This window comes from Primulina tabacum, chromosome 11 (genome assembly GCF_025594145.1).
Source record: "Primulina tabacum isolate GXHZ01 chromosome 11, ASM2559414v2, whole genome shotgun sequence".
Taxonomy (NCBI): Eukaryota; Viridiplantae; Streptophyta; class Magnoliopsida; order Lamiales; family Gesneriaceae; genus Primulina; species Primulina tabacum.
Genome location: NC_134560.1, coordinates 32,247,571 through 32,255,121, shown reverse-complemented (window position 1 = coordinate 32,255,121; position 7,551 = coordinate 32,247,571).

Below are 7,551 nucleotides of genomic sequence, written 5' to 3'. Positions count from 1 at the left end.
GTATCACTTTGTGCCCCTGATAGCTAATGATGCCCAAGGGAAGCTGATGCATTTTATGGATGGGTTGCGGCCGATCTTGTGCTGTGACGTCAGGGTTGCTGGTCATACTACCTATGTCGTTGCCGTATCTAGAGCCTTGGCGGCAGAGCAGGACCAAAGGGATATCAAGAGTGATAGGCAGGGCAAGAGGCCCTATCGGGCACCTCAGCAGCAGCAGCAACAACAAAGAACCCAGTTTAAGAGGCCTTTCCATGGGCAGCAGGGGAAGAGGCCGTTTCAGGGACCGCCGAAAGGCAAGGGTCTTATTCCTCAACAGAAGGCTCCTCAGAGGCCCGTTAAGTACCCAGTGTAACCGACGTTCAACCGCCAGCATCTGGGACAGTGTTTATATGGATCGGGCAAGTGCTTCAAGTGCGGAGCCAGCGATCACATGTTGAAAGAGTGCCCACAGTGGAGGCAGCCAACCCAGGGAAGAGTGTTCGCTATGCATGTTCAGGAGGCGAACCCAGACACAACATTATTGACGGGTAAACTCATCTATTTAAGCACAATATTATTCTTGCTATGAATGTTTCAAATTTTATTTGGGGTTATTAGTGTGCTAGTTAATATTTTGGTGACTTGGGATATAAATTTCTACTGTGCTTGAGGTTAATATTAGAATTTTTAGGGTATGAGTTTTGTGTTGTGCTATCGTCTCTCAGGGAATATTTTTATAAAGACAGTAGCCACGAAGGCCTTGATAGATTCAGGGGCCACCCACTCTTTTATTTCAGAGACGTTCGCTAATCATCTGGACGTCAAGTCTATTGGAATCGACGTGAGTTATTCAGTGACAGTCCCATCAGGAGAAGAATTATCAGCTACTAGCGTGGTCAGAGACATCGATCTTGAACTGCAGGGCCACCTGGTGCATGCCGATCTAATCGTGTTGCCGATGCCAGAATTTGATATCATTTTGGGAATGAACTGGCTGACGAAGAACAAAGTTCTTATCGATTTCCAGAAAAGGTCAGTGTTGGTAAGACCTTTGGGCATGGAACAGTTTCTCTTCGAGCCAGCGAGATGGAAGAGTTTCCCTCGCATGATCTCTTGCATGCAGGCGCGGAGACTTATGCACAAGGGTTGTGAGGCTTTCTTGGCCAGCATTGTGTCTGCACCTGACGTACCCACTCCATCAATAGCTGATGTGCCATTAGTCAGAGATTTTCCGGACGTCTTTTCGGATGACGTCACAAGCCTTCCACCAGAGAGAGAGGTGGAGTTTTCAATTGATCTTTTGCCAGGCACTGTGCCAATCTCTAAGGCACCGTACCGGTTAGCTCCAGCTGAGATGTTAGAGCTCAAACAGCACATTCAGGAGCTCCTAGACAAAGAATTCATCCGCCCTAGTTTCTCACCATGGGGCGCACCAGTGCTCTTTGTGAAGAAGAAAGACGGGAGCATGAGGCTGTGTATCGATTATCGAGAACTGAACAAGGTAATGATCAAGAATAAATACCCACTTCCAAGGATCGATGACTTGTTTGATCAGTTGTAGGGAGCTACAAGGTTCTCTAAGATAGATCTTCGATCGGGGTATCACCAGCTGAAGGTGAAAGATGCAGATGTTCATAAGACAGCCTTCAGAACCAGATATGGGCATTACGAGTTTATAGTGATGCCGTTTGGACTAAAGAATGCTCCAGCGATTTTCATGGACCTCATGAATCGAGTATTTCAGCCATACCTAGACCAGTTCGTCATAGTGTTCATCGATGACATTCTCATATACTCGAAGAGCCATGACAAGCACCGTTAGCATTTGGGTACAGTTTTGCAGGTCTTATAGAGTCGCAAGTTGTTTGCAAAATTCAGTAAGTGCGAATTCTGGTTGGAGAAGGTAGCGTTTTTTGGGCATATAATATGTAGCAGCGGTATCGAGGTGGATCCATCTAAGGTAGCAGCAGTTAAGGAATGGTTTGAGCAGAAGAATGCGTCAAAGATTCGCAATTTCCTAGGCCTAGCAGGCTACTACAGGAAATTTATTCAGGGATTTTCTTCGATAGTAGTGCCACTCACTTCTTTGACCAAGAAGAATGATAAATTCGTATGGAATGATGAATGTCAGAAGAGCTTTGACACTTTGAAGCAAGCTCTTATTTCAGCGCCAGTTTTAGCCATGCCAGCAGGGCAAGGTAATTTCGTGTTGTACACCGATGCTTCTAAGCTCGATTTATGCGCATTTTTGATGCAGAATGGTCGGGTTATAGCTTATGCCTCCAGATAGTTGAAGGTGCATGAGAAGAACTACCCGACTCATGATCTTGAGTTAGCCGCCGTTGTCTTTGCGTTAAAGATATGGAGACATTATTTGTACGGCGAGAAATGCCAGATATTCACTGATCACAAGAGGCTCAAGTATTTCTTCACGCAGAAAGAATTGAATATGAGACAAAGACGGTGGTTGGAGTTGGTAAAAGACTACGATTGTGAAATTAGCTACCATCCGGGGAAAGCTAATGTTGTGGCAAATGCCTTGACCAGAAAAGTTGCAGTCGTAGCACAGTTGTCAGTGCAGAGATCTCTTCAGTCAGAGGTTCAAAGATTTGGGTTAGAGGTTTATCCTAAGGGCAGAGCTCCTAAACTGTCTAATCTGACAGTCCAGTCTTCCTTGTTTGACTGAATCCGTAGAGGCCAGCCTTCAGATGAGTAGTTACAGAAATGGAGGCTGAAAGATGAAGCCAAGGGCAGTGTACTTTACACAGTGTCTGATGGTATCGTAAAATACAGAGGGAGAATGTGGGTGCCTAGTGTTGATTTGATCAGAGAGGACATCTTGTCAGAGGCACATGCATCGCCGTATTCCATTCATCCAGGAGGCACCAAGATGTACAAGGATTTGCAGGTGCTGTATTGGTGGCCAGGAATGAAGAGAGACATCCGCCGATTTGTGTCTGAATGTCTCACTTGTCAGCAGGTGAAAGCAAAGCATCAGAGGCCAGCAGGGATGCTTAAGCCACTCCCTATCCCCGAGTGGAAGTGGGAGAATATCACCATAGACTTCGTTATTGGTTTGCCGAGGTCAGTCAGAGGATCCAATGTCATTTGGGTTATAGTGGATCGATTCACTAAGTCAGCGAACTTCTTGCCAGTGAAGACAACTTTCTCCATGACGCAGTATGCAGAGATCTATATCAGGAAGATAGTTCGATTGCACGGGATCCCAATTTCTATTGTGTCCGACAGGGACCCGAGGTTTACATCGTCCTTCTGGAAGAGTTTGCACGGAGCCATGGGGACGAAGTTGCTATTCAGTACAGCTTTTCACCCTCAGACAGATGGCCAGTCTGAGCGAGTGATTCAGATTTTGAGGATTTGTCGCGAGCCTGTGTGATCGATTTCCATGGGAATTGGGAATCGAAGCTACCTCTTGTGGAGTTTACCTACAACAACAGTTTCCAATCATCTATAGGTATGGCTCCCTACGAGGCATTGTATGGAAGGAAGTGTAGATCGCCGATTCATTGGGACGAAGTCGGTGAGAGATCAGAACTTGGTCTAGAGATCGTTTAGCAGACCGCAGATGTGGTGGTCAAGATCCGAGACAGGATGAAGACCGCCCAGAGTTGTCAAAAGAGTTATGCTGACAGGAGAAGAAGGGATCTCGAGTTTGCCGTAGGTGATCACATTTTCGTGAAGATAGCACCCATGAAGGGTGTTATGAGATTTGGGAAGAGAGGCAGGCTTAGTCTGAGATTTATTGGGCCGTTCGAGATTCTTAACAGAGTTGGGACACTAGCTTATCGTGTAGCCCTACCGTCGAATCTGGCCGGTGTACATAATGTGTTCCACGTCTCGATGCTGAGGAAGTACTTAGCGAATCCTTCGCATGTTTTGAGCTATGAGCCATTGCAGCTTGCTATAGATATGTCGTATGAGGAAAGACCTGTCCAAATCTTAGACAGACAGGAGCGGAAACTTCGGAACAAGGTGACCAAGCTGGTAAAAGTCCGGTGGCTGAAACAAGCAGTGGAGGAGGCCACTTGTGAGACAGAAGCAGATATGAGAAGTCGATATCCGGAACTTTTTGGTAAGATTTAATTTCGAGGACGAAATTTATTTAAGTGGAGGAGGAACTGTATAGCCCAAAATCAGTACACGTAAAACCATGTATATATTTAATTGTAACTTATTTTTTTATGTTTATAATGATTTATAGCGATGCATGATCTATTTAATTTGCATTATTTTAAATTATTTATGTTTTTGTGATGCACGTTAAATTTTTTCTTGTGTTTCATGTTTCAGGCGATTATCCGATGCGGGATTGAGGAAATGAGACCGGCGACGATTTTGGACAATTTTAAAACGTGGTAATTTATTTTAAATTAGGGTTGGGGTATTTTAAAAGATTTATTTAATTTTTAGTATTTTAAAAGCCTAATTTAACTATTAGGTGATTTTATGATTTTAAACTTTTAAAGATTTAGTACTTGTGCATTTTATTTTAAATTAGAGAATTTTATTAAGTTAAAAGTGGGTTAACATTTTTAATTGTTTGCTAATTATTAACTAAGCAATATTTAGTCCCTAATTAACACTAAACTCACGCGCAGCACACATTTTTCATACACACAAAAATCGAACGAACACACACACACACAAAAAAATCATATTTCAGATTTTATTTTTGAGATCAAGAAAACTTAGGGTTTTTCTAGCAAGAGCAGCCGCCCCTTCCCCTTCAGTTTTCCAGCATATTTTCGTTGAGTTTTCTTCAAGAAAATCGTGCCACGTTCGTCCCGGATCAACCTTCGCATCTTCCTCGCTTCGGTGTCGTCGTTTCGGTAACGTTAAAGATTTAAAGGCATGTATAATCTTTTGTTTCTGCATCGATCTTGTTATATTATATGTTCTTATGTTTATTATGCGTAAAAATTCATGTATGTTGTAAAAAGTTTAAGCAAAAATTTGTTGGATTGGTTTTGAAACGATTTTAGATATGAAAACTCGAAATTTGGTGTCCTTTTAAATACTGCAACTTTTCTGTCAATTTTTCGGAAAACCTTTTAACATATAAAACGTAGAACTTTTTGATACCTTCGATTTGACAGTAAATTCGAAATATTTGGATAAGAAATGAGTGAGTTATGATCGTTTTTGTGGGTCTGCTCAAACTGTGTTTTCTGAAAAATACATTCTTGATGTGTTCTTGTAGTTTTAATGTTGCGAGCTTTGTTGGGGATCGACAGGTGTTTACTGCAGTGTTTAAGTATATCGAGAATGATATTGGGATGATTTTTGGTGTGTCGGTTTGCGTCGATAGACACTTGATTGCATTAGAAGTCGTAGGATGCGTTTGGTGTCAAAACAGTCGTGTGTACGGATTTGTTGCTTGTTTGGTGTGCGTCGTCGTTTGGGACAGTTGTACGAGTTGAGTCGACTCCATAGTACCCTAGGATGGGTCTCGAGGTTTCAATTCTTAGTCCCGTACACGGACCCTGGCACGGGGTCCGTGCCTTTGTTTTCTATCGTAGTGTGAACTTACAGTAGGTACACGGACCTTTAGACGGACCCTTACACGGGGTCCATGCCTTAGTTATTTTTCGTAGGGTGAGTTCAGAGCCTACACGGACCCGGACCCGGAGGTGTGCACGGGGTTCGTGTCCTGAAATTTTTGAGAAAAAATATACTGATTGTTTTGGGGTTTTGATGTCATTATTTAGTATGATGATTAAACGAGGTCGAGTCCCGAGAGATTTAGAATGTCATAAGGAATTTGTCGTTTTTGGGTGTGAGCATGACTATACATCTAAGTTATGCAAGATAAGTGTTTGAACTCATGTTAGTATATGCAGCAGTGGCCTCAAACGAGATCCAACGAATCTCTCAATGCCATGTAAGTATATTCGACGTGCAAAATAAAATATGTTAAGTTTTTGAGGTATGTTAAATGTCTTGTGACAAAATTATGAACGGGTTTGGAAATCGGTGAACGTGGCCGAGGACCTCTCCACCCCGATAAAGTATGACCGAGTTTAGATCAAGATTGGGAAGCGGTAAATGTATGACCAGGGACCAATCCACCCGTTAAATTATGAACGTGGATCTCATGTATGTGGTAGTGGACTTTTCTTGCCAGCCTAGTACTGTGGTTTAGTCTTATCAGGCGTATTTATATATGGGTCACTTGCTTTGAAACATATCTCTATGCAAAATGATGAAGTTATGTATGTTCAAGTATGTATGAAGCAAGCATGTTTATGAAAAGTTTTATGATGAATGGCACGTCTATGCTTATGATATTACGTTCAAGTTTCAAGTATGTACGCTCTACGTTAAAGTCGCATGTGATTTTATTACGTATTAATTGTTATACCCAGTTTATACGTGTTGAGTCTTTAGACTTACTAGACTTGATCGATGCAGGTGAGGATGACTTTGAGGAGACGAGGGGTGGGGGCCAATGAGCCGACTTTAACTGCGCAGGAGCCTAAACCCGAGGACCGCCAATGTTTTAAGATTTGATGCATGAAAATTTTAATACTCTGATTTCACGTTTTGGTTTACGACGTTTAAACAAGTATTTTTCTTTAGCAAATTTTATTTGTGATCTATCTTCTTGCAAATACTTTTGGATGGACAGTTTATTTATGATCACAATTTGAGAGTTTATTGGTATTTAAGAAAATTTTTTTTGTCCGCAAATTTCAAGTAGTTTAAAAGTACGGTACGTTACAGCGGTGGTGCTAAAGGAAGAATTGTAGGAAAAGGAACCCTGAATGTTGATGGGCTTCCTGAACTTCATAATGTTCTACACGTTGAAGGACTTAACTCGAACTTAATAAGCATAAGCCAACTTTGTGACGATGATTTACATGTTAAGTTCAATAAAAATAATTTTGAAATTTTTAATAGTGTCAATGTTTGTGTAATGTCAGGAGCTCGATCTGCTGACAATTGCTATCAATTGGGAGAAGGTGATGGTTGTCGAAATGCCAAGGTGAGTGATTTAGACCTCTGACATAAAAAACTTAGACATGTGAGCTTCAAGACCTTGAAGAATCTGATTAAGTTTGATGATGTGAGCGATATGCCAAAATTGAGTTCAGGTAATACATATGTCTGTTGACCATGTCAGAAAGGTAAACAAACCCGTGTTGCGCACCCGGTGTGACAACACTTTGGGACAACACGGTGCCTTGAACTCTTGCACATGGATCTAATGGGTCCGACTAATGTTGAGAGCCTGGGTGTTAAGAAATATTCGTTTGTTTGTGTTGATGATTTTTCGCGTTTTACTTGGGTAAGTTTCCTTAGAGAAAAATCTGATACAATTGATGCTTTTAAGAAATTGCATGCTAGGATAACAAATCTGTATGATATGACGGTGGTCAAAAAGTAAGAACCGATCATGGTAAGGAGTTCGAAATTCTCATTTTATTTTTTTGTGCGATAAGAAAGGTATCACTCATGAATATTCAGCTTCGAAGACCCCTCAACAAAGCGGCATTGCTGAAAGGAAAAATCGAACTCTCCAAGAAATGGCTCGGGTCATGCTAAGTTCCA